Source organism: Diadema antillarum, unplaced genomic scaffold, assembly GCF_040938485.1.
Source record: "Diadema antillarum isolate AM-2024a unplaced genomic scaffold, OU_Dant_1.0 seq00000093_RagTag, whole genome shotgun sequence".
In the NCBI taxonomy this organism is placed as follows: domain Eukaryota; kingdom Metazoa; phylum Echinodermata; class Echinoidea; order Diadematoida; family Diadematidae; genus Diadema; species Diadema antillarum.
In genome coordinates this window covers 101287-107286 of record NW_027271182.1, presented here as the reverse complement: position 1 = coordinate 107286, position 6000 = coordinate 101287, and the positions used below count along the sequence as shown (strand labels likewise).

Sequence of the window (6000 nt, the reverse complement as noted above, 5' to 3'; positions counted from 1 at the left end):
ATTTCTCCGTTTCTTGACACAGGTGTGCGTGAATATTGCAAACTAGGACATACGAACAAAGCAGGTGAAACATCAGGGCAGAGCCGCCTTTTCGCCGACACCGGGCTCCTGCTCCTATAATCGACTGCGTCTCAGCACCAACTCCGCCACCACTGCTGCCGACCAAACTATTACTTGGGGACTGGGCCTTTATTACTTTTTTTTTCCTTTCGTCGCTGAGGGGTTAAAAGATGCGGCTCGGTAGGTTATGCAGCATCGTGGTACTAGTGATTGCCGCATGCTGCCTCCTCGTTCGGGGCCAGGCGGCGTGCTGCCGCTCGACCAAGGGGTGCTCTTTTCCGGCTGGCTGCTACTGTCCCACTTAGGATGACACTATGCCGCGACCCGTCACGGGGACTTCAGATGGTCGGAAAGAAAAGTGACATGTCTCATACGGGCGAATACAGTACTAGATACCAGACAAATGGCTACCAACCCGCCGACAGAGATTACGTAAAAAGAGACAGGTGGGTCAAAGGGTTTTCTGTCTCCACTCTATTTTTTCCTCTCTCTCTTCTTGGTCCTTTGCAGTTTTTCAAGTCGACGCAACAACTTCCATCACAGTTTATTAACTTATTTTCTCATCTCTATTATTTCATTTTTCTAATGCTTCAGTTTCAATTTGTCTGTCGTTTGCGTAACATTTTGTTATACATGTCTGTAGAAAAGATGCCTTTTGTTGAAGAAGATAGAATAGATTAAATTCATTTCAATTCGATTATGTGTATTCAGTATTTATCACGAAAGACTAGCCCTTTCCACAAGACAAAAAGAGACATTTGAAATAAAGGCACACAACATAGCGTGGTATGTCGAAAACTTAGAAGTAATCATTGGAATAGTCATTGTTATTATTTGATTAAAAAAAAGAACCCAACAATGATGACACGGGGGGGGGGGGGGGGATGTGGGCAATCGTAAGAAACCCTAGGCATGCACGTATACAAATCAAACATAATCGAAATAAGCGAAACATAACTTTAGAGAGCAACAAGTAACGTACTTTCGAAAGCAACGCGTTGCGTGTTATCCCAAGTTCCCTACAAAATCTCAAGAGATGAATATTTATTGCTTTCCCAGCCAATGCCAGTGAAAACGGCTTGCGTATTGCAGCATCAGCGAGAAACCCTCAAACTTGACATTTGAAACTAACAAAAGGAAAGCAAAGAAATATATATTTATTACATTTTTAATGTTGCCTTCAGTAATTAAAGTGAAATCATGCAAGCAAACCAAAGGAAGTTGCGTTTAAGTCAGAAAATGAAATAGGATAGATATAGAATTTATTATTTCACGTGTTTTCGCCAATACGGACATCAGTGCAGATGAAAATTAGGTGAAGTGGCGCGGTGCCATGGCCCCACAAGCCTCCAAATCGCCTACGCACAAATCTTCTTCACCATCGTTTGATTTTTCTTGGCAAGCGTTCCAGACGCCATTAAGTTATTCACATTCAATTGTTCAACTGTTGTTAAGGAGTAAAGACCCCGTAAAAGGGAGAGAATTGTTTTGAGTTTATCCTTTTAAAGGATGTTCTCATTTTGTCACGTATACTTGATGCATAAGTGACAAAAAGAGCAACGCTTTAATTTTGTTTACATAGACTAAGTGGGAGAGATTTGCAATGATAATATTATGGCCTATATCTTATTTAGAGAAATGATTGTGTCCAATACCACATGTTTCTCAAAAACCGTTAAGCTTTAAAGTTCTATCACGTCCGTATTCTTCTTTTCCGGATTTTAAGGTTTACTCTTTCTGGTAGGATTGTTTTTGATTGTTGGGCTTTACTTCACTAAATTACAGCCGGCTGAAAGTGGATTTTTCACTTTAAGCGTTCTTTGCGATCCGTCGGTGCGCCACCACACCTTGGCAGCCCCTTGGCCCAGCGGGCTGCTTTCATGTGCATGTGTGCTCCTTCTCTCAACAGGTGACGCCAAAGGGCAAAACAATTCTAATCACCACGGTGCTGCCAGTCCATTAATGGCGGATTCGGTTTTTGATTTCCCCCGCGCACTTTACTAATCGCGAGAACATTGATCACGGTTAAAGTTTGATCTGTCCCATCCCAACAGGAGAAGCTTTAAAGATAATAACCGGTTGATAGAGCGATACGATGTTTTTTTTTTCCTATACTGGGAAGGCTTACCGACAATCCAGCGACAAGCTTCAAGGTTGCTTGCATAATGTGTGCATTTCCGGCATTATTGTCTCATACAACTTTCAAGTGTGACGTAATCATAATGATATTACCTCGTAATTATGGCTTTTATATCTACTGACTGAATGAAATTAGATGGTAATTACTGGCTGACGCGAACGAGCTACAGCCACCACCACCACCGCCCCCACCCCCCCCCCCCCAAAAAAAAATGTATCGCCATTTAAAATGTTCGATGCTGTACTGGCTGAGAAGCCTACTGAAACGAAAGTCGTAAGATTAATTTTAATCTCACGTTCACTAATTCCTTTACAATAAGTAAGGATGTATTTTTTCTCCTAATCAGAGTACAGAATAGAAGCAGCAATATATCTCAATCACGAGAATTAATGATTCTGAACAAAATATGTCTCCTATTATGACATGCAATGTGCCAATGATATCGGACGTGATCTGAAAGCTAGCATGCAATATATCAAACCATGCCCGGGGACATATTACCTTAATAGTCAGAGGATGTTACATAATCTCAAGAGATCGTCGATGATATACTGAATAATGAATGCCATTAAAAAATCACAGGCTAGTGGATCTCCAAACTCGTCTACAGTGAATGATTTAATGTCAACTTCAATATAGAACATAATTATGTTAATGCAATCACTGAGGAGGTTTTTTTTTTCAGCTTCTGTTCGTTTGACCTCGTTTGTCAGTAGACATGTTCTTTCAAAAATAAGGGTACTGTAGTCGACAAAAAAAAATGTTATAAGGTACACAAGAAAGTAGAATCTCTTCCTTGTCGAATATTTCGGAGAGTCACCTTTCGTAATTGAGGTCGGGTTGAGAAGAATGAGAACTAAAAGAAAAGAAGAAAAAGATGAGAGAAGGTCATTTACCAATAGATTCCCCTGCTATCCTTCCTATTTTTCTCACTCGTAACCCCCCTCCTGATTGTCGGTCGTCCTGCAGAATGATCCATTTCTCTGCGTTGGCTCTTCGCGGTCGTGCTGCACTCATGTCGTTATAAATAGTGTTCATGTTAATTTTTTTTTTTCCTTGAGAAATTGTCTTTAAAGTTCATACATGATACACTTGATGAAAGGAAACGTCTTGAAACAGGAATGGACAGCTGAAAAGCGGTTGAGTTGTTTTTCACCGATGAAATAAAGGGGGAAAGAAAACACTAGCTATAAACTGGCTTCCAAAGTACTTTCTTGCCAATATTTGCAGTATACTTGGGCAGATACAAGTTGTTTTTGATCGAAACTGAAGAGGGTACACATGAAAGATGTTTTCATTTGTCACGAGTGTTTGGATAAATTCATAACTGCGTTTCCACCTTTTACTTCATTTCGAACCTGTTTTCCGAGCCCCAGGCAGAATATTACGATTATAACAGGATATTAGTACACTTTCTCGCATGGCTCAATCAATTGTACTGGTGTAAAACAAAATTAGTATAATTCATTGTTTATTGAACAAGTGAAGATCTTCAGAACTGAGCAGGGAGTAATGATACAATTTAAACTTGTGGTAAGCACTATTTCATGGGAAGGAGGTTATAGTTGGGATCCTCCGGAATTCCCAAACCTTGTTAGACACTGCCTTAACACGAAATATATGTTAACAGCGGCGTTATTCGTTATAACAATGATCTTCCTTATATCATCGGCACGCATCAAGGAAAGATGTTATTCCAGCCATTCAAGAACTCCGACTTCCATCCAGTGTGCGAGGATATGAAAACACTGAACTGTTTAGTAGAAGTACAGAGGATCTTACCCTTTGTTTATTTAATTTTTGTCCTTGGAAGAAGGAGAAGAAGAAAGAAACTTAATAAGATATCAGTCTGACAGTTAAGTGTATAAGGGAAGCAAAATTCCACTTTCCTCTCAATCCATTAATTGGTGGCAATTGAAATATATATATATATATTTTTCTACGTATAGGAGATTGATTAACGGATTATTACCCATACTTCCAAGTATCTCTTACTGCTGTTTTCTTGCCCCCCCCCTCCCCATCTACGACAAGGCATGTCTTGCCATTTGATTTGAACCTATTTGAATTGAATTGAAATTGAATTTTGCGTGAGTAGCAAACAACACCAATAATATGCAATGTCGTTTCTTTGTAATTTACGACGGACACTCTCCACGTTACTTTGTAATAAATGCACTGGCTCCCTGACACAGAAATGAAAATAGGCAAAGGTATAATTGCAGGTGAGGGGGGGGGGGGGGGGGACTAAGCTCGATATGAGAAATAAACTGTGCCCTCTAGCGGAGGACACAGGAATTCAACAAGGAAAATTGGTCGATTGCATAGAGGGGCTCGCGTAGGGCTAAACTGCTTTCAACTCTAAAAACGTATAGAATAAGATAGTGGAGACTAATACCAAACTACAATCATGACAATTGGGCGGAGGCAAGCTCCCAATACCCGTGACAATCAGTGTAATCATTACTTGGATTCCCTGGTGACCAGATTCGATTTGATTTGAATTTTGCCCCCAACATGATGCCGTCATTATGGGCACCTGCAAGCGGCTAGCGGTCGCATGTCACTGCGAGGAAGGGGCGGAAAAAGCCAAGCAGGTCGTCTCGAGAGACAGTTGAAATGTGTTCGGAACTGTGTTCTATTAAACTCTTTTTCTTTTTAAGGGGCTGTTCCAATCTAGGACATAAACACACACAGACAGACACACATATTAACACAAACATACGTACAAACCCCTCACACACAGACATATTCACACCAACTTAAGTATACGCAATATGATTATACCCTTCTCTTGTTTTAATAGTTTGAACTCACACATTTATGAATGCGCAAAAGTTTTACAAAGACTTCAGTTCTGTCGATTGTGTGAGTGTCATCCCTGACAGAGAAAGACTCTAGAAAATGGAGATCCAGCATTCAATATTGTAAAAATATTATATGATCTTGAATGCACTACATCAGATTATATGCTCGAAATGCAAAATTAGTCCAAGTGCAGTTTGGCCGAAGTGAAGAGAATTGCACAAGAGCTTATTATGCATTTGGAGGTATAGCATGGTGCATGAAAGAGCATGAACTTTTTTGACATAAAATAAGATTTCATTGATAACATTGGTTTATGCCGTACTTGTGTGTTTAACACGCGTTTCCCCCTTGCGAATAAAATAACCCCTTAGTTCACAAGCGTGAACTATGAATGTCACGTGGTACCAATGCGGCCTATCGCAAATCGTGTTATACACAATGTACTACATAATGCAACATATAATGAACACTCGACCAACTCGATTCGATGACTTAATATGTAAAACGGTTGGCTGGTGACGTGACAGTGTGATTACTCTCCGTACTTTACTCACAAGTTGACATTATTCTCCTCAGACATAATTTCTTTTAGTGTCATGCTCAAACGAAGACGAATGAGGTTATAGGACCCCACATTCAATGGACCTGTCACAGCATATACCTGTCATGTTGTGTTTCCATACGCGCTGTTCAAACTTTCATTGATATGATGCTCTGATCCCACCGATTCTATTTGAAAAAAAAAAGTTACACGCTTAAAAACTCTCCTTTAGAGTGTTGAGATTTTATGGTAAACAAGCAAAAACAAAAACGCCTCTTATCTGTGCTCCAAACATCTTTGTTTCGTCCAGCACGTGTATCATACAGTGTTGAACATAACTTCACAAGTTCATGTGTTCCTATCGCAGCCCTGAAAGATCCCTTTCATAAGCTGGTACACTGGACACCGGTTATAACAAAGTCCTCGGGACCAGCAATTTTCCTTCGTTATA

General features: G+C 40.1%; 1 long non-coding RNA gene across 1 annotated transcript in view; it reads left to right on the top strand.

Moving 5' to 3' along the window:
- Positions 1-370: 370 nt before the first annotated feature.
- The window catches only part of LOC139726604 (uncharacterized), a 49371-nt gene continuing 43741 nt past the window's right edge, over positions 371-6000 (top strand). The window contains exon 1 of the long non-coding RNA XR_011710711.1: positions 371-506. This is a non-coding gene — a long non-coding RNA (uncharacterized lncRNA). The remainder of the gene's footprint in view (positions 507-6000) is intronic.